Consider the following 22,916-nt stretch of genomic DNA (forward strand, 5'->3'; position numbering starts at 1 on the left):
TCATGATCTGAGCCACAGTCACCTCCAGGTCTTGTTTTTGCTGACTGTATAGAGCTTCTCCATCTTTGGCTCCAAAGAATATAATCAGTCTAATTTCGGTATTGACCATCTGGTGATGACCATGTGTAAAGTCTTCTTTTGTGTCGTTTGAAGAGGGCGTTTGCTATGACCACTGTACTCTCTTGGAGAAACTCTGTTACCTTCATTCTTTACTCCAAGGCCAAATTTGCCTGTTACTCCAGGCAAATTTTTAGCTTTATTGATTTTATGTTAATTTATATAATTGAATTTAAATTTAATTTATATAATTGACAAGTAAAGTTGCAAGATACTTAGTGATTATTGATATACATTGTGAAAGAATTTCCCCCATCAAATTAACAAATCCATCACCTCACATATTTACCATTTGTGTGTGTGTGAGAACATTTAAGTTTTACACTCTTAGCAAATTTCAGTTATAAAATACAGTGTTCTCAACTCTAGTCACCATGTTATACATTAGATCCTCAGACCTTATTCATCTGCAAGCTGAAAGTTTGCACCCTTTAACCCAAGGATTCCCAACCTACAAGATTTAATGCCTGATGATTTGAGGTGGAGCTAATGTAATAATAATAGAAATAAATTGCATAATAAGTGTAATATGCTTGAATCATCCTCAAACCATCCCGCAGGTCCATAGAAAAACTGCCTTCCATGAAACTGGTCCCCGGTGCCAAAAAGGTTGGGGACCACTGCTTTAACCAACCTCTTCCTATTTCCTCTACCCTCACAGCCTGTAGAAACCACTTACTACTCTGTTTCTAAGTTTCTGTATTTGTCTTTTAGATTTCACATATAAATGATACTATGTAGTATCGGTCTGTTTTATTTCACTTAGTATAATGTCCTCCAGGTTCATCACATTATTGCAAATAACTGGATTTCCCTCTTTTTAAGGCTGAATAATATTCCATTGCATATATCCCACATTTCCCTTGACCTATGCATCCATTAATGGATATTTAGGTTGTTTCTGTGTCTTGGCTATTGGGAATAATGTTGCAGTGAACATGAGAGTACAGATATCTCTTCAAGATAATGATTTCATTTCCTTTGAATATGAACTCGGAGGTAGAATTGTTGGGTCATATGGTAGTACTATTTTTAATTTCTTGAGGAACCTCCACACCATTTTCCATAGTGTCTCTACAAGTTTACATTTCCACTAACAACATACAAGTGTTCTCTTTTCTCCACATCCTCACCATCACTTGTTATCTCCTGTCTTTTTAATAACAGACATCCTAACAGGTATGAAGTGATAACTCACTGTGGTTTTGATTTGCATTTCCCTATGACTAGTGGAGTTGAGCACTTTTTCATGTACCCATATGCCATTTATATGTCTTCTTTGGAAAAATGTCTGTTCTGGGATTTTGTCTATTTTTCAGTTGGGTCACTTAGGTTTCTGCTATTGAATTATTCCATAGTCTCTACTTCTTCAGCATGACTGAGTTTCCACAATGACCTGCTGACCTATATACATGCACCTTGATTTTTTTGAGTCAAACACTTAATCAGCTCTCTATATTTCTTCCTCAAATAGAAGGCAGGGATAAACAGAATGAAAACCCTAAGGACACTGGATTATCTCCCCTTAAGGAAGGGGAGCATAACTCCCCACTCGCTCAGTGAGGGCTGTGTAAAGGGTCTTCCTTCCAAAGAATATGGAATGGCAAGGGAGGAAAAAGAGTAATATAATGTTGGAGAAACATTGCAAACATTATCGCAAGCCATGTGATCGAGGTGAACATTAATAGAGGTAAGTCATTTAGACAGCCTCAATACAATGTAACAAAGACAGCTCATTACCTCTGTGGCCTTCTTCCCTGAAACACCTAACCCTAGTCTAGTCATGAAAAAAATCAGACAAATCCTAATTCAGGGACATCCTATAAAACTCCTAACCAATGTTTCCCCAAACTGTCAAAGCCATCAAAAACAAGAATAGTTTTAGAAATTGTCAGTTCAAGGGACTCTCAAGAGTCTTCTCCAACACCACAGTTCAAATTCTTCAGTGCAATTCTTCACAGCATCAATACTTCAGCACTCAGCCTTCTTCACAGTCCAAATCTCACACCCATACATGACTACTGGAAAAACCATAGCCTTGACTAGACGGACCTTAGTCGGCAAAGTAATGTCTCTGCTTTTCAATATGCTATCTAGCTTGGTCATAACTTTTCTTCCAAGGAGTAAGCGTCTTTTAATTTCATGGCTGTAATCACCATCTGCAGCGATTTTGGAGCCCAAACATATAAAGTCTGACACTGTTTCCACTGTTTCCCCATCTATTTCCCATGAAGTGATGGGACCGGATGCCATGATCTTCGTTTTCTGAATGTTGAGCTTTAAGCCAACTTTTTCACTCTCCTCTTTCACTTTCATCAAGAGGCTTTTGAGTTCCTCTTCACTTTCTGCCATAAGGGTGGTGTGATCTATATATCTGAGGTTATTGATATTTCTCCCAGCCATCTTGATTCCAGCTTGTGTTTCTTCCAGTCCAGCGTTTCTCATGATGTACTCTGCAGAGAAGTTAAATAAGCAGGGTGACAATATACAGCCTTGATGTACTCCTTTTCCTATTTGGAACCAGTCGGTTGTTCCATGTCCAGTTCTAACTGTTGCTTCCTGACCTGCATACAGATTTCTCAAGAGGCAGGTCAGGTGGTCTGGTATGCCCATCTCTTTCAGAATTTTCCACAGTTTATTGTGATCCACATAGTCAAAGGCTTTGGCATAGTCAATAAAGCAGAAATAGATGTTTTTCTGGAACTCTCTTGCTTTTTCCATGATCCAGCGGATGTTGGAATTTGATCTCTGGTTCCTCGGCCTTTTCTAAAACCAGCTTGAACATCTGGAAGTTCACGGTTCACGTATTGCTGAAGCCTGGCTTGGAGAATTTAGAGCATTACTTTACTAGCGTGTGAGATGAGTGCAATTGTGCAGTAGTTTGAACATTCTTTGGCATTGCCTTTCTTTGGGATTGGAATGAAAACTGACCTTTTCCAGTCCTGTGGCCCCTGCTGAGTTGTCCAAATTTGTTGGCATATTGAGTGCAGCACTTTCACAGCATCATCTTTCAGGATTTGAAATAGCTCCACTGGAATTCCATCACCTCCACTAGCTTTGTTTGTAGTGATGCTTCCTAAGGCTCACTTGACTTCACATTCCAGGATGTCTGGCTCTAGATGAGTGATCACACCATCGTGATTATCCAGGTTGTGAAGATCTTTTTTGTATAGTTCTTCTGTGTATTCTTGCCATCTCTTCTTAATATCTTCTGCTTCTGTTAGGTCCATACCATTTCTGTCCTTTGTCGAGCCCATCTTTGCATGAAATGTTCCCTTGGTATCTCTAATTTTCTTGAAGAGATCTCTAGTCTTTCCCATTCTGTTGTTTTCCTCTATTTCTTTGCATTGATCACTGAAGAAGGCTTTCTTATCTCTGTAGTTGAACGGTTCTATGAAGACCTACAAGACCTTTTAGAAGTAACACCCCAAAAAGATGTCCTTTTCATTATAGGGGACTGGAATGCAAAAGTAGGAAGTCAAGAAACACCTGGAGTAACAGGCAAATTTGGCCTTGGAATGCGGAATGAAGTAGGGCAAAGACTAATAGAGTTTTGCCAAGAAAATGCACTGGTCATAGCAAACACCCTCTTCCAACAACACAAGAGAAGACTCTACACATGGACATCACCAGATGGTCAACACCAAAATCAGACTGATTATATTCTCTGCAGCCAAAGATGGAGAAGCTCTATACAGTCAACAAAAACAAGACCAGGAGCTGACTGTGGCTCAGATCACGAACTCCTTATTACCAAATTCAGACTCAAATTGAAGAAAGTAGGGAAAACCATTAGACCATTCAGATATGACCTAAATCAAATCCCTTATGATTACACAGTGGAAGTGAGAAATAGATTTAAGGGCCTAGATCTGATAGAGTGCCTGATGAACTGTGGAATGAGGTTCGTGACATTGTACAGGAGACAGGGATCAAGACCATCCCCATGGAAAAGAAATGCAAAAAAGCAAAATGGCTGTCTGGGGAGGCCTTACAAATAGCTGTGAAAAGAAGAGAAGTGAAAAGCCAAGGAGAAAAGGGCATGGGCTGTATAAGAACATTATGTACTTACCAGGCAATTTTTCTCTAAGTTTTAGTTCAGTTCAGTCACTCAGTTGTGTCCAACTCTTTGCAACCCCATGAATCGCAGCACGCCAGGCCTCCCTGTCCATCACCAACTCCCGGAGTTCACTCAAACCCATGTCCATCGAGTCGGTGATGCCATCCAGCCATCTCATCCTCTGTCGTCCCCTTCTCTTCCTGCCCCCAGTCCATCCCAGCATCAGAGTCTTTTCCAATGAGTCAACTCTTCTCATGAGGTGGCCAAAGTATTGGAGTTTCAGCTTTAGCATCCGTCCTTCAAAAGAACACCCAGGACCGATCTCCTTTAGAATAGACTGGTTGGATCTCCTTGCAGTCCAAGGGACTCTCAAGAGTCTTGTCCAACACCACAGTTCAAAAGCATCAATTCTTCGGTGCTCAGCTTTCTTCATAGTCCATCCCTCACACCCATACATGACCACTGGAAAAACCATAGCCTTGACTTCTCTCAGTTTAATACTCTTCTAAAATTAAAAGTTGGTTACAAGCAAAAACAAAAAATCAAAGGGCACAAAACCTCCTTGTATGTGTAAATACATTTGATGCACTTGTATGGGTTCAGATGGAAAGCAGTGTTTTTACTTTTTAAATAACAAACTGTTGTGCTGTGCTTAGTCATGACCAACTCTTAGTGACCTCATGGGCTGTAGCCCACCAGGCTCCTCTGTCCCTGGGGATTCTCCAGCCAAGAATACTAGAGTGGGTTGCCATGCCCTCCTCCAGGGGATCTTCCCAACCCAGGGATGGAACCCAGGTCTCCAGGATTGCAGGCAGATTCTTTACCATCTGAGCCACCAGGGAGCCCAAATAACAAATGCACACACTAAAAAAAAATTTCAAATATTACTGGAAGTTTAAAAATGAAAACTAAGAAAGTAAACAAATTAAAAACTATGTAGTAAAGAAGTGAGATACAAAAAAAATGCATTTTTTTCATTTTTTAAAAAAGTTTGTATCCATGGAAACTACTTGATGCTATTTTAGAAAATTTGTAAAGTGTAGTAAAGTATAAAAGTCACCTGTTATCTCAGTTTAAAGGTGAGAAAAAAATCACCTATACTCATGAGAATGAAATTTCAACAATAAACTATATTTTTCTCTAAAAAAATAAGGTTTTTCCATAATATAAGATGCTATTTTAGAAAAAACTGTAAATGCAGAAATGTAGAAGGAAAAAAAATCACCTAAATTCATAAGAAAACAGATTCTTTTATTGTAAAAATTGTTTTGTTTTATTCCTGATTGGAAAATAATGCAGAAAATACTGAAAAGTATATAGTATGAAGAATAAAATTACTGATATTCTCATGAGCTTTTGAGAAACTTTCTTTTCCCCCCATATTTGAGTGTACATGGCTGAGAAGGTGTGTCAGACTACACACTTACACATTGTGATGTAGGAAAATGCATATGATCAAATGTTAGGTAAAGAAAGCACAATGCAATAGTGTATTACAGTCAAAACCTCCACTAAGTAGATGAGGTTATATATCTTGAAATTATATTGACTACTTTGTACTATGCTTGATTTACTTAATTTAAATGCTTCCACTTATACATGTCATTAAATATTATTCACCATAAAAATAAAGTTAAAGGGGGCTCCTTGCAAAGCATATGTGTGTGCTACATCATGTTAGTGGTGTCCGACTCTTTGCAATGCTATGGATGTGTAGCCCGCCAAGGAATTTCCCAGGTAAGAATTCTGGAGTGGATTGCCATGCCCTTCTCCAGGGAATCTTCCCAACCCAGGGATTAAGCCCAAGTCTCTTAAGTCTCCTGCACTGGCAGGCAAGTTCTTTACCACTAGCTCCACTGTATGGAGGACTGAAAACAAAATGCTACTTTTACCCCTTTCCTCTAATCTTTGATCCCTGAGGCAGGGCACCCTCAGAGTCCAGACATCTCTCTCCTCAGCTGGTAAAAGGCTGAGGGGTTGGGTTGAACCCTAAGACATCAACCAAGACAGCAATCTCCACTGGCGCAAACACTCAGTCCTTTTCTACAGAGAAGGGTCAACTCCCCAAGCTCCACTCATATCAGAATGGATGCTGGCTTTCATCGGCACACTGACTTCTAAGACCCACACAGAAAAATAGGAGTTTGATTTATATTATTAGCTCAGCTGCTTTACTTTACTTAAGGAGGTAAAGTGTACTACTAGTACTCAAAATATTTTATGTGACCAGGTTACGATGACCAATACAAAATTATCTCTGATGCATTTTTTTTTCAAAACAGCACATTCTAAACCAAGCAAATTCATTGTGACTTTTCATTTTTATCCTTAAAAAAAAAAAAAGCAACCTTTTTTAGAAAATCCCTCCTTAGTTACAATTTTCTAGGACTCCCTTCCTTTGTTTGTGTTGTATCATGAGTGTCTCATTTCTGAATGGATTGCCTTATATGTTCCAGAAATTCTTCAACATCTCTTCTGACATTTCTTCTCTTCCTGTGGTCGTTCCTATGACGGGTTTGTTTGCACCACATATTTCCTCTGTCATTTCAAAGGTAATTTGGGGGGACAAAGAGGTCAGTGCAGGTGCCATCTGCTGATTTGGGAGTAGTTGCTCCTCATTCAAAGAGAACTCTGGCACCAGTGACAAGCATGAATGTAAGACTGGAGACCAGGAAACAGACCACTCTGGTCATCTGGATGATGAGAAATGGTGAGAGCCAGAACCAGACTCACACCACTGTGACAGAAAGGAAGGAATATATTGATCTCCTCTTGCTGAGGAACTGTGCTGTGTTGGTGGAAAGACAAACACGACCTGACTTTCTCAGGCTTCATTAACCTATTAGAGGTCATACAAAGAGCATGCAAAGAGTAATATCTCAAATTTTGCTGATTTTCCCACCTGCTTCAACAGGACCCCAGTCCTTGATAACATCCCCCTTTGTTATTTAAGAAGTTGCCAAGAGGTGGCTCACAATGCATTTATCCTGCCAGACTCCACTGCTCCAATGAACACCTCTAGGGATCAAGTCCTTATAGAACCACACAGTGTCTTAAAATAACACCCAAGCTATAATCTGGCTGAATCCCTTGACAAATAAACCTTTCTTACTGGGTCAAGCTCAGTATCTCCTTTTTCTCCAACTAAATTATCAAAAGAACTTCAGTTCTCATGTAAATAGACCTCTGGTATGATCATATCCACTCCCCAGTCTCCACAGGATTTATGTGTACATAACTGAATCCCATTTGAATTCAAACTGTGACCTCCCAGCTCACCACTCCCATTATCCCTCAAGTAAACATTTAAAATGATAAAGTAGCAATTTGTGAAATTCTTAAAGTATATACATATTCACAGATAAGAAGATTACTATAGTTAAGGAGAAAATGTCTGAAATAAAGGAGAATCATAGTGGATCCTTGAAGGTCCTTGAGTGACTGGAGACCCAGAGTGGATAAAAAGCAAGAGGGGTTCCAGGAAAACTGATCAGCAAGAAGAGAGCTGCAAGGCAGGACAATGTCCACACATCCAGTGAATATGTGCAAGGTGCTATGACAAAACTTGGGGACACATACAGATGATTAAGGTAGGGCTCTGCCCTCTGGTAGCTTAAAATCTAGCTTAGATAATAAGATCTCTATATAGTCTTTACAACTCTTAAATGCAGCAAATGCTGTATTCGCCACACTTAACAGAGTGTTAATATTCAGAGGAGGAAGTGACAGAAAGCTTTAAGGATGAGGTGATATTAGAGTTGGACCTAGAAGAATGGGTAGCACTATGTCAGGCTCAAATGGGAAAAAGGAAATCCCATTCAGAGGAAAAAGTACAAGCAATATATAGGGCATGTGTTAGTCACTTAGTCATGTCCAGCTCTTTGTGATGCCATGCACCATAGCTTGCCAGGCTCCTCTGTCCATAGGATTTTCCAGGCAAGAATCTTGGAGTGGGTTGCCATACCCTTCTCCAAGGAATCTTCCCAACCCAGGGATCAAACCTGGATCTCCTGCATTGCAGGCAGATTCTTTACCATCTGAACCACCAGGGAAGTCCAATATATGTAGGGTATGTTCCAGAAATTATGCCTATTGCTTAGCTGGACCAGGAATGTGGTAGGAGATAGGACAAGAGCATTAGGACAGGCTCAGGCTGTGGAAAAACTTGAATCCCAGGACTGTGGACTTGGTTCTGCAAGCATCAGGGATTCAACGAAGAGCAAGCTATAGAGCTTGAGCTGAGTTCTGGTGTGGCAGGGGTGGGGGAGTGAAAACAGTGTGTGGTATGGAAAACAAGAGTAGAGAGGACATTTATCTACAGATACCAAGATGAGTTAAGAATCCTGTTAAAAAAAAATTAAAGTAGAAAAATAAGGCTTTGAAAGACATCAAATGAACAACCAGGAGGTGAAGAACATGAAAGATGCTGCAGAGTAGATAAACCAGGATTCAGCAGTTGGTTGAGGTAACAGGTGAGAGAGAAGGATGAGTCAAAAAGAATGACATGGTTTCCAGCTGGGTGACAAGGAGGTTGCTGGTGCAATTAGGAGAAATGACTTAAAAGAGAGGGAGGGAAGAGATGATAAGGACTTATTAAGGCCCATATTGAGGGACTCAACTCCTAGAATGGACTTCTCAATAGAACTTTTGGAAATTCATGGATCCCCAAAGTTCATGCAAATTCTGACTGTTTAATGTTATTTTTGTTCGTGTGAGGGATTTTGTTGTTGCTTTCGTTCAGATTTTTGGAAAGAATGCATAGACACACACACAAGTATAAACAGACTCTCAATCACATCTGGACTCCCCCCACCCCCGCCACCACAGAATCAACTGGTCTAAATGGACAGAGATTTCATGTTGAGGAGTGACCGGTTTAGAGGTGAATATGAAAGCGTTGATGGACTGGAGAGGAACTTAAAAGCCAGATAAGGGATCTTGCAGAAAAAGGGGAACTGGTATTTTTGGAATTGGGGGGAAAAGCAATGAAAGTCGTGTTTGAGAAGATTAATTTGAAGTGGAATGCAGAACTGAATGAAGAAAAATAAACCAGAAGTTTAAAAACCAGTTAAGAAGACGCTGCAACAATCTAAGTAACAAGAGGGCACTAGTGAGAACAGTGAAGGAAGAGCCTGGAGATAACTAGAGAAGACTAAGGACTAAGTGACAGCTGAACACAGTGGAGGGGGGAAAGGCGAGCCTGGCCTGGTGATCACGATGCCATTCACAGACATGGGGCAGCGGGCAGAGATGGGTCTTCGTGAAGAGATATGTTGACTGTTCTCAGTGTGAAGCAATGATGGGACACACAAGCAGAAGTGTTCAGAAAGCCATAGGAGTTAAAAGTAGCACTCAGGGAAAAGCTCAGAGGCGGAGGTTGGGATTCAGGCATCAACACCACCAATAAAAACCCTGAAAGAGCAGTCATGAGAAAGTGATTACTAAGAAAACCAGACTCAAACTTGAATCAGAATAAACAGGAAATTATTAGAAACATATAAATAGAAATAAAATGGCAGAGAATTTAATATAAAGAATAGTCAACCAGGCAATGGGGAATTAGAAATACCAGAGGAACAACACTGAGGTGAAACAGAGATGTAACTGCAAGGAACAGTGACCATCCCTAGGGTGGGAGGACAAAAGGAGGAGGTTGGAAGTATTACAACCAGAAGTTTGAAGGAGGGACCTTCCACTGAATAAAGACAGCCCATCCGGTGACCATATTCAGCACTGTCAACCTCTTTTGAGGAAAATAATAGAATGTCAAAGCTACAAAAAGTGTTCAAGGCACTTTTTTTTTTTCCTAAATTGACATCTTAAAGCCTTGAAAAAAGATCACCTCATTCGAAAGCCTTGCTTCTCTGTAAATAGTGTGGCCCTTCCAGGTCTCAGGGGGAGGCTCTGAATTACACACATTTCTCTCAAGCTGGGCATACCCTGAATATTAGCCAGAAGAGGGGATGGCTCAAAATAACCAAAAGACAAGTTGGAAACATTCACTTTTGCCCCTTCCCTTCTTACCCAACACAGGCCTCTCTCCCTTTCCCTCTCCATCCAACCCAGCACCATTGTTCATTCTCTGGGAAGATCCATAATTGCTCCAGCCCCAACCAGCTGTCAGGAAACAACAGGCCCAGCATACATGGCACCTGAAAGAAAGCACACTTCAGAAATCCTCGGAAGATGAGAACACGGGCACAGAAGTCATTTCAAGATGCCGCAGCCATAACCCACATTTACTGACAGAACTGGTGCTGAAGCAGAGCCAAACCTGCCTTGTTCTTAGTCCACAGGTTCTTTTTCAGTGTTTGCTTTAGAATTAAACAGTGGGGGTGAGAGAGGGAGGGCCTTATCAGAGAGAGTACTTGGGGGAAAGAGGGGGAAAACTACTTTTATTTTTTCCTGCGGCAAAGAGAAGATGATGAAGAATTCTCATGCAATTCATTGATCTTAGCTCTTCAGAGATTCTTTCAGGAGTAATTAGAAGCTTTGTTCATAACCAACAATTCTGCACTCAAGAAGAGCTGTTTCCTAGGTGAAGTGAATTGATCATTTTGAAGGAGCCAGCTGAGCATTTTTACACAACTTTAGGTTGAAAAAGTCAATTTGATAGGATGTTCTATTTCAATCACATGATGAAATACAATTTTTTGGTTTGGGCTGGTTTGGTGTTTTCCATATGAAAATGCAGCTGTTTTTTTATAGATAAATGAAACATGAAAAACCACGTCCTTTAGAATCTATGCCCATTAGAAAGTGATTCTTTGCAAATTTCATGGAGTTAGGCTGGAAAAGAAATAAAAGCCTACTCATTCCTAAGGCATTTTTGTTCAAATGTATTGTATTATGATATAAAATATACAGGAGCATCCCTGCTGGCTCAGTGGTAAAGAATCCACCTGTAATGCAGAAGACATGGGTTTGATCCCTGGGTCGGGAAGATCTCCTGGAGGAGGTATAGCAACCCACTCCGGTATTCTTGCCTGGAGAATCCCACTGACAGAGGAGCCTGGTGGGCTACAGTCCATATAGTTGCAAAGAGTCAGACAGGACTGAAGTGGCTTAGCACACATGCAATATATACACATATATGTATGTATATATGTTAGTTGCTCAGTCATAGTCAACTCATTGTGACCCCATGGGACTATAGCCCACCAGGCCCCTCTGTCCATGGGATTCTCCAGGCAAGAATAAGAATACTGGAGTGAGTTGTCATTTCCTTTTCCAGGGACAATATACAAGTTTACATATATAGAACACCTCACAGAGACACAAATTGCTGGAGTATTGTTGGGAGTGAATTCTACTTTAAATTCTTAGCAAACGTCATGCCAACCTAGCATCCCACCAGTAGTCACCCCCCATTGGTTGAGAAGAACTAAAGAAGCCAAAAGTCACGTAAAATTAAAGTGTAAAAGAAGTAATAAAGTCGGCCTGGTATTGGTACTTATAGAAGCCAGAGTCCAGTCAGGAAACAAATATACTAGTTATTTTTAGTGAAGAGAATTTAATATAAAGAATAGTCAAGCAGGCAATGGGGAATTAGAAATACCAGAGGGACAACCCTGAGGTGAAACAGAGATGTAACTGCAAGGAACAGTGACCATCCCTAGGGTGGGAGGACAAAAGGAGGAGGTTGGAAGTATTACAACCAGAAGTTTGAAGGAGGGACCCCAGAGAGCTGGCACGCAGATCTCTGAGGGTGTTATAAAGAGAAATAAGACTTGCTTCCTGACCTCAAAAGCTTGATTAAGGAGACACACATGTGCATCTAAAATCCCAGCAAAAATATGATCCATACACTACTAACAGAGAAGAGAGCACAAAGTCAATGGATGGTATTCATTCAAGGGAGGAGACATTCATGCTGCTGCTGCTGCTGCTAAGCCAGTTCAGTTGGGTCCGACTCTGTGCAACCCCATAGACGGCAGCCCACCAGGCTCCCCTGTCCCTGGGATTCTCCAGGCAAGAACACTGGAGTGGGTTGCCATTGCCTCCTCCGATGCATGAAAGTGAAAAGTGAAAGTGAAGTCTCTCAGTCTTGTCCAACTCTTAGCGACCTCATGGACTGCAGCCTACCAGGCTCCTCCGTCCATGGAATTTTCCAGGCAAGAGTACTAGAGTGGGGTGCCGTTGCCTTCTCCGGGAGACATTTATACTTAGCCTCAAAACATGGGTAGAAGTAGAGAAGAAGTAATCAAAGTAGGGAAATTGAATCGAGAGGAAAGGATTCAAAGCAGAGGGAACCACTCCGGCAGTGTAGCAAGAACATACTGGCAAGTTCAAGGAAGCAATGCTAGTTCTGCTGAGCACAAACATGAAGAGAGAAAAAGAAAAGGAAGGGCAGAACATAGCATACAGGAGCTCTCATAAAGTCCTAAGGGCACCAGGTCCCAAGCCTTGGTTCCTTTGTTTCTTAAACAAAGATAGTAATATTTACCAAATTAGATTTTCGTAAGGATTAAAGCAGTGTATATGAAACCACTCTATAACAGCTTTATAAGATGTAATGTATGATTAGGATTAATCCACAGAGGAGTTGAAAGTTATACCATAACAAAGATTGAAAACTCATGGCCCATTGACTGTTTTTTCCCCCATGGCATGCAGATGGAAAAATGCTCTTTCTAAAATAAGAGCATTTCTAATGAAAATCCATATTTTCAGCTTCTCTTGAATAATATCAAGATCTGATTTGCTGGCCTCTCATACGCACATGGCAATGACGGGCTAAGCTAAGAAGCAGCTGGTCCTTAGATTCTGACCTCTCCAGTCTGCAACAGAATATCCACTCCCTACTGTCCTAATTCAGACCACTTCATTTACATCACTGCACCATCATGGGGTTTGCTGACCTCTGTGCTAAGTGGTTACCAATTTAGCAATGGTTCTGTCTGCCCAGCCATCATCAGAGACATCATGACATCTCCAATCAGATCCTAAGCCGCTGATAACCAGCAAAGCAGTGTATTGAGAGCTCCCTCCTTGTAGTGGTTGAGTTTGATGGGTTTATAGTTATCTGCTTAAATCTGAGTAGCCAAATAGTGCTGGAGATTCACACAACCATGCTGACTGAACTCACTTCAGATTTCTGCCCACAAATCTCAAACAGGTTGAAACTGCCAAAAAATTCTTCTGCATTTTCCTAGTAATTCACTTTCCTTCTCTCTAAGATCTTTATATCTACCTTAGTCTTCCTTTAAATCGCCAAGCCACTGCTAACCACACCTCATAATCACCCTTATAATTTCACCAGTCTTTCTGCATGTGCTTGACTTTCTCCTCTGATAGAACAGAAGCAACTCTGCTCCTAAATTCAACCCCACTTCTAAGACACAATCCTACAATCTCCTCTAACCTGCATTTATTCAAAACAAAACCCCTTCAAAGAAGTTTCTCCACTTTCCAAACCTCCCATTTTTCCCTCAACCTACTCCAACTAGGAAATATGGGTTTTGTCTCATTCATCCCAATGCAATGACTTCAACTAACAACTACCCTGATGATTTCGTCTTGTTAAAGTCAATGTTGAGTTCCTAGTATTCAACTGACCTGACTTCTCAGTGAGAGTTAACAGAATTGATCACTCCCTCTCTAGGCGTCTCTGATGCTTAAAAGTGAAAATGAAAGTGTTAGTCTGTTAGTCGTGTCCGACTCTGCAAATCCATGGACTGACTGTAGCTTGCCAGGCTCCTCTGTCCATGGGATTTTCCAGGCAAGAATACTGGAGTGGGTTGCCATTTCCTTCTCCAGCGGATCTTTTCATCTGAGCCACCAGGGAAGCTCCTCTGATGCCTAATTTGATCTGCTAGTCATCTTATTCATCGGCCACTCTTTCTCATTCTCTTTTGCTGGACACCTGGATCCCTAAATGGTAGAAGACCCATGGGCTTGTTCTCAGGTCAGTTCTCTACATATACTTTCTCCTTCAGTTTCACAGAATGATTCTCAAATTTATATCACCCTCTCCAGATCTTTCTCCTGACTTCCAGACCCACATATTCACCTGCCTGCCCAACATATCCACTGAATGCCTAATAAGAACCTTATGATGAAGAACCTTAAAACTTATGATGGATAGATGTTTATCTTTTAAGTTATTTTAAATAACATGGGCAGATGTTATTTTTATTCTTAACATTAATAACTATAGCACTATCTAAATACTGTACTTAATTAAAATGCAAAAAAATTAAAACGTACTTTTATTTGTCATTGTTACTTTGGTCATTTATACCCACGTGCTGATTATAATGATAGTAGAAGAATTTTTACTATATTTCAATAAGTAATTCCAGTTTAACAGTGGGACTTTATTAAGGTAAATGTTTATATTCTTAAAGGCATTTTTCTAATTAACAAGGAGACCATATATCTAACTGTAGTAACTCTGATTTTTAAAGTCACACTAAGTCTTCTGACTAGAAATTGTTTTAAGTTTTATGTTATGTCATGGAAAGGATAAGATCAGTTCTTCAAAGTCACTTTGCATTTAATTATGCTAGTTGTCAAAGGAAGCAGGTAAAAGCACTCAATCTTTCATCTTGACTATGTATTTAAATGCGTGCACTGCCTAACCCAGAAACTATTGCTAGTGTTTCCTTTAGAAAACAGATTGCTCTATCTCTTTATTCCAAAGAAAGTGAAAATTATTTCTGGCTTACTTAACAAATGCAATCAGAGTATTTCATGCTGAACAACCTGATTCAGATACATGATTTGCAATCTGAAAATTGTAGAGATGCACCAATCATCCTTGCTATTCAGCCAAAAATCTGCTTGTTGGCTTCAGCTCTGGCTGCAGGCTTTGGAAGTTTGAAGAGCCAAATGCTCACTTGAGCATCATTTCAGTTATCCCTGAATTTGTGCCTGGTCAATGATCACAAGATGACATAGGTTAATATATCTAGTCATCATGACAACATCAGTAATAGCTACAAGGCATGTCATTCTGTTTCATCATTATTATCTGTGTATTTACTTTCAAGTATAGATAAGCTTTTTAGATATAAATCAAAATGAAAATATATGACTTATATGTTGAAATTCTACCTACTTGAATCAAAAATGCACAGTACTGCAAGAATAAAATTTTGCAGTAATTAATGAAAATTAAGTAGGCTGTTAATTTTATGCATGAAAATAATCATACTGTTCAGACATCAAAACTGATAAGGAAATTGATCTTTAGTTAATGTAAATATTAAGAAAGTATATTAACAATTGATTTAGTAAGAATATATCTAGTTTTGAGCCAATAAATATTTATAAAACTTTAATAAAGAATGACTAAGCATAGACATCAGATATAATCTAATCTTCTGGTATATCAGCATGAATAACACGAAACATACATTTTAAGAAGCATACTTAATTTACACTTTTAAAAATGTTACTTAACTCATCAGTATCTTAACAAAAAGTGCTTTTTAGAATTCTTCACCTCTTGTAAAAATAAACTTGGAGCAGAACAATTTTGTAACCTCAGAATTACATATGGAGGAAAAAATTGCAAAGTCACATATAACCTACATGACTAATCATTTTTGGCCCAGACATCATAAATAATATAAGAAACATGGAGGAAAAAAGGAAAGAAAGTACTAGAAAATAATGAAATTACAAAATTATTTCTTCTCTTCTATCAGCCTCACTTGGACATGAAACACTTTATTTTGAGGGGCTCCAAAATCACTGCAGATGGTGACTGCAGCCATGAAATTAAAAGACATTTGGTCCTTGGAAGAAAACTTATGACCAACTTAGACAGCTTATTAAAAAGCAGAGACATTACTTTGCCAACAAAGGTCTGTCTAGTCAAAGCTATGTTTTTCCAGTAGTCATGTATGGATATAAGAATTGGACTATAAAGAAAGCTGAGCGCTGAAGAATTGATGCTTTTGAACTGTGGCATTGGAGAAGACTCTTGAGAGTCCCTTGGACAGCAAGGAGATCCAACCAGTCCATCCTAAAGGAAATCGGTCCTGAATATTCATTGGAGGGACTGATAATGAAGCTGAAACTCCAATACTTTGGCCACCTGATGTGAAGAACTGATTCATTTGAAAAGACCCTGATGCTGGGAAAGATTGAAGGCGGGAGGAGAAGGGAACGACAGAGGATGAGATGGGTGGATGGCATCACTGACTCAATGGACATGAGTTTGAGTAAACTCCAGGAGTTGGTGATGGACGGGGAGGCCTGGCATGCTGCAGTCCATGGGGTCACAAAGAGTCAGACAAGACTGAGCGACTGAACTGAACTGAGCCAGTCTCACTTGGATGTGAGAGTCTATTTACATATCACCAATGAAACTACAAAAGGAATTTAGCAGCAGATAAATGGTTATCCTGCATGTTAATGTCAAAGATTTTAATTTTCATTACCAAAGTGCTTTATGATAAAGATAATAGTAAGCACATTTATTATGAAATTTTAATTTTAATAGTAGGTACAGTTATTAAGAAATTTCAGAATTATTTTTGTATCCCAGAAGTTCATTCTGATTGGCTTCAACCAAATATTCCTTTCATATTCAGCTACTGGACACTGTAAACTACACAACTACTTCCACCAGAGAAACAAATGTCCTAAAGAACAAAGTGACATGAGAAATATTCTCTTTCTTTATATGCTTACCTGGATTCTAGACCCTACTGTGGAGTACCTTAGAGTTACTGAGTGAAAAAGAAGCCACAGTGTAGATAAGCTCCATAAGAATATTTATTTCTCTGCTTCTTTACAAATCGTTATACAGAGAGGTAGAAATTTGCCAAATTCAGGTTCCTTCAGGGCTGGAAAGTACTTTATCATGGATTAGACACTGGCTAAAGGCTTTCCATAAGTGAAAGCTTCTTCAGAGTACTGAAGGCATCAGAGTACTTCCCCAACAGAAACATCAACTTAAACCACCACCCATGGTCAAAGCTACTTTCACAAGAAGTGAGAAGAGATTACAGCACCTGGAGAGACCACAGACATAGAAAAGACATATTGACAAGGATGGAAGGACAGTGCCACATTCCCGTGGCACGTTTCCTCCAGGCCTGCACAACGCAGCACAGAAAGGGATACTCTCCTCCAAGAGGAAGGCCAGTGAAGTCAGCACCCAACTTTGCTGCAGAGTCTAGCTCTAGACCCTCCCCCAGTGAATCCCAGTAGCCCCAGATTCCCAGCCAGTCCCTGTAGACCCAAGTTCCCAGCCTACTCCAGCTTTGAGCCATCCCCTATGGACCCAGACTCCAGGACTGCCCAAACATCAGGCCAGCCCCCAACAACCTCATGCTCCAAGCGTGGACCCAGGAACCAGACTTGCCTACCCACATTAGCTCCAGGCCTGCTCCCTTGGCCCATGCACCAGCCCTCCCCCTGTGGATCCAGACACCAGGCCAACCTTGGTGGACTTTGGCATCAAGCTGGCCCCCACAGACTCAGAATCAGGCTCATCTCCACGTACCCAGGCTTCATGCTGGTCCCTACAGACTCAGTCACCCGGCCTACCCCAGCACAGGCCACCCCACTCACTGTTGCAAGCACCAGACAAGCCCATCCTAGAACTCCAGCATTAAGCCCACTCTAAGACCCACCAGCTAGCCACCCAGAATCTTTGGCTGCATTAACTGGTTACAAGCTTTTCCTACTGAAGCGAGGTTGTAAGGATCCCTGCTTCTGTAAGGATTCCACTGAGCTCAGCCTTCTGATTATTTATATGCCAACAATGAGTAGATAAAAAGATATTGCATGGAAATGGTAACCAAAAGAAAGCAGGGGTGACTAACCTTATATCAAACAAAATAGACTTTATGTCCAAAAATGTAATAGGAGACAAAGGAGGTCATTATATAATGATAAAGGGGTCAAATTATCAGAGAAAATAACAATTTTAAGTATATATATATATATGCCCTCGACACTGGAACAACTAAATATATAAAGCAAATATTAACAAAACTAACGGACTTCTCAGAAGGCGCAGTTGGTAAAGAATCCACCCACTCAATGCAGGAGACATAAGAGATGGGGTTCCATCAGCAGATGAATGGATAAGAAAGCTGTGGTACATATACACAATGGAGTATTACTCAGCCATTACAAAGAATACATTTGAATCAGTTCTAATGAGGTGGATGAAACTGCAGCCTATTATACAGAGTGAAGTAAGTCAGAAAGAAAAACACCAACACAGTATACTAATGCATATATATGGAATTTAGAAAGATGATAACAATAACCATATATGAGAGACAGCAAAAGAGACACAGATGTATAAAACAGTCTTTTGGACTCTGTGGGAGAGGGAGAGGGTGGGATGATTGGAGAGAATAGCATTGAAACATGTATATTATCATATGTGAAACCTATAGCCAGTCCAGGTTCAATGCATGAGACAGGGTGCTCAGGGCTGGTGCACTGGGATGACCCAGAGGGATGGGATGCGGAGGGAGGTGGGAGGGGGGGTTCAGGATGGGGAACACATGTACACCCATGGCTGATTCATGTCAATGTAGTGCAAAAACCACTACAATATTGTAAAGTAATTAGCCTCCAATTAAAATAAATTTTTTTTAAAAGAGAGAGATGGGGTTTGATCCCTGGTCAAGAATATCCCCTAGAGGAGGAAATGACAACTCACTCCAGTATTCTTGCCTAGAAAATCCCATGGACAGAGGAGCCTGGTGGGTTACAATCCATGGGGTCACAAAGAGTCGGACACAACTGAACATGCACACACGCACAAAGGGAGAAAGAGACAGTGACAATAACAGTGTCAAACTTCAAGACCTCACTTTCAACAGTGAACAAATCATTCAGACAGAAAACTAGTAAGGAAATAGTGGACTTGAACAATACTATATATCAATGAACCTAACAGATACAGGACATTTCATCTGACAGCACCAAATTACACACTTATCTCAAGCACACATGGAACATTCTCCAGAACAGATCAGATTTGGAGCCCTAAAAGAAGTCTCAACATATTCAAGAAGGATGAAATCATAGCAAGTATTTTTTCTGATCCCAACAATGGTACAAAGCTAGAAATAAATAATAGGAGGAAAATTGGAAAATTCACAAATATATGAGAATCAAACAACATACTCCTGAATAATCAATGAGTTAAGGAAGAAGTCAAAGGGAAATCAAAAAATACCTTGAGACAAAAATGGAAACACAACATACCAAAACTTACAGGATGCAGTAAAAGAAGTTCTAAGAAAGGAGTTTATGGCAATAAATGCCTACACTAATAAAATAAGAAACATTTCAAATAAACAACCTAACTTTATACCTCAAGTATCTAGGAAAAGAAGAACAAACAAATCCTACAGTTAGCAGAAGGAAAGAAATAATAAAGATCAGAACAGAAATAAGTGAAATGAAGGCTAAAATATATTGAAGCATCACATTGTGTACCTTAAATGTACACAATTTTTATTTGTCAATTATACCTCAATAAAACTGGAAAATATGAAAATTAAAAATAATGTTTTTAAGTTTTCATTAGCAGAGAAGTGATAATGTTAGGAAAAATATTTAGAATGTACAAGAAAGGAAAACCTACATCTTGCGAAGGTAATAAAAGGAATTTAACATAGCTTTTAAAATTAACTTCTTTTTTATTGAAGGATAATTGATTTACAGAATTTTGCTGTTTTCTGTCAAACCTCAACATGAATCAGCCATAGGTATACATATATCCCCTCCCTTTTGAAATTCCCTCCATCTCCCTCCCCATCCCATTCCTATAGGTTGATACCGAGCCCCTGTTTGAATTTCCTGAGCCAAACAGCAAATACCTATTGGCTATGTATTTTACATATGGTAATGTAACTTTCCATGTTACTCTTTCCATACATCTCACCCTCTTCTCCCCTCTCCCCATGTCCATAAGTCTATTCTCTATGTCTGTTTCTCCATTGCTGCCCTGTAAATAAATTATTCAGAACCATTTTTCTAGATTCTGTATATATGTGTTAGAACACAGTATTTATCTTTCTCTTTCCATATATATGTGTTAGAATACAGTATTCATCTTTCTCCTTAAATACTGCAAAGATATGGTATTTATCTTTCTTTAAATAAAGAAAGATATTTATCTATCTTTCTCTTTCTGACTCACTTCACTCTATAATAGGTTCTAGGTTCATCCACCTCATTAGAATTGACTCAAATGTGTTCCTTTTTATGGTTGAGCCCAACCTAGACAACATATTAAAAAGCAGAGACATTACTTTGTCAACAAAGGTCCGTCTAGTCAAGGCTATGGTTTTTCCAGTGGTCATGTATGGATGTGAGAGTTGGAGTATAAAGAAAGTTGAACACTGAAGAATTGACGCTTTTGAACTGTGGTGTTGGAGAAGACTTTTGAGAGTCCCTTGGACTGCAAGGAGATCCAACCAGTCCATCCTAAAGGAGATCAGTCCTGGGTGTTCATTGGAAGGACTGATTTTGAAGCTGAAACTCCAATACTTTGGCCACCTGATGCAAAGAGCTGACTCATTTGAAAAGACCCTGATGCTGGGAAAGATTGAGGGCAGGTGGAGAAGGGGACGACAGAGGATGAGATGGTTGGATGACATCACCGATTCAATGGACATGGGTTTGGGTGGACTTCGGGAGTTGGTGATGGACAGGGAGGCCTGGTGTGCTGCAGCTTATGGGGTCACGAAGAGTCAGACACAGCTGAGCAACTGAACTGAACTGACTGAATATTTCATATATATACCACAGCTTCTTTATCCAGTCATCTGTCAATGGACATCTAGGTTGTTTCCATGCTCTAGCTATTGTAAATAGTACTTCTATGAATAATAGGATACATGTGTCTCTTTCTCTTCTGGTTTCCTCAGGATATATGCCTAGAGTAGGATTGCTGGATCATATGGTGGTTTTATTCCTAGTTTTTCAAGGAATCTACATACCATCTCCCATAGTGGCTGGATCAATTTACATTCCCACCAACAGTGCAAGAGTGTTCCCTTTTCTCCACACCCTTTCCAGCATTTATTGTTTGTAGACATTTTGATGAGGGCCATTCTGACTGGTATGAGGTGATATCTCATTGTAGTTTTGATTTGCATTTCTCTGATAATGAGTGATGTTGAGCATCGTTTCATGTGTTTGTTAGCCATCTGTATGTCTTCTTTGGAGAAATGTCTGTTTAGGTCTTTTTCCCACTTTTTGATTGGGTTGTTTGTTTTTCTAGTATTGAGTTGTATGAGCTGCTTGTATATTTTGGAAATTAATCCTTTGTCAGTTGTTTCATTTGCTATTATTTTCTCCCATTCTAAGGGTTCTCTTTTCACCTTGCTTATTGTTTCCTTTGCTGTGCAAAAGCATTTAAATCTAATCAAGTCCCACTTGTTTTTGTTTTTATTTCCATTCCTCTAGGAGGTGGGTCATAGAGAATTTTGCTTTATCTTACTGAGTGTTCTGCCTATGTTTTTCTCTAAGAGTTTTATAATTTCTGGTCTTACATTTAGGTCTTTAACCCATTTTGAGTTTATCTTTGTGCATGGTGTTAGAAAGTGTTCTAATTTCATTCTTTTACATGTAGTTGTCCAGTTTTCCCAGCACCATTTATTGAAGAAGCTGTCTTTGCCCCATTGTATATTCTTGCCTCCTTTGTCAAAAATAAGGTACCCATAGGAGCATGGGTTTATTTCTGGGCTTTCTATCTTGTTCCATTGGTCTATATTTCTGTTTTTGTACTAGTATCATACTCTCTTGATAACTGTAGCTTTGTAGTATAACCTGGTCAGGAAGCTTGATTCCTCTGGCTCCATTCTTCTTTCTCAAGATTGCTTTGGCTATTTGGGGTCTTTTGTGTTTTGATATGAATTATGAAATTTTTTGTTCTAGTTCTGCGAAAAATGCCATTGGCAACTAGATAGGGATTGCATTGAATCTGTAGATTGCATTTGGTAGTATAGTCATTTTCATAATATTGATTCTTCCTACCCAGGAACATGGAATATCTCTCCATCTGTTTATGTCACCTTTGATTTCTTTCATTAGTGTCTTATAATTTCTGTGTACAGTTCTTGTGTCTCCTTAGGTAAGTTTATTCCTAGATATTTAATTCTTTTCGTTGCAATGGTGAATGGGATTGATTTCTTAATTGCTTTCTGATTTTTCATTGTTAATATATAGAAATGCAAGTGATTTCTGTGTATTGATTTTGTTTCCTGCAACTTTGCTAAATTGACTGATTAGCTCTAGTAATTTTCTGATACCATCTTTAGGGTTTTCTATGTACAGTATCATGTCATCTGCAAACAGTGAGAGCTTTACTTCTTTTCCTATCTGGGTTCCTTTTATTTCTTTTTCTTTTCTGATTGCTGTAGCTAGGACTTCCAGAACTATGTTGAATAATAGTGGTGAAAGTGGACACCCTCATCTTGTTCCTAATCTTAGGGCAAATGCTTTCAGGTTTTCACCATTGAGAATTAACATAGGTGTTTTTTTTTTAATTTTTTTTTTATTATTATTTTTTAATTTTAAAATCTTTAATTCTTACATGCATTCCCAAACATGAACCCCCCTCCCACCTCCCTCCCCAAAACATCTCTCTGGGTCATCCCCATGCACCAGCCCCATGCATGCTGCATCCTGCGTCAGACATAGACTGGCGATTCAATTCACATGATAGTATGCATGTTAGAATGTCATTCTCCCAAATGATCCCACCCTCTCCCTCTCCCTCTGAATCCAAAAGTCCGTTATACAC

Source organism: Ovis canadensis, chromosome 8, assembly GCF_042477335.2.
Source record: "Ovis canadensis isolate MfBH-ARS-UI-01 breed Bighorn chromosome 8, ARS-UI_OviCan_v2, whole genome shotgun sequence".
In the NCBI taxonomy this organism is placed as follows: Eukaryota; Metazoa; Chordata; class Mammalia; order Artiodactyla; family Bovidae; genus Ovis; species Ovis canadensis.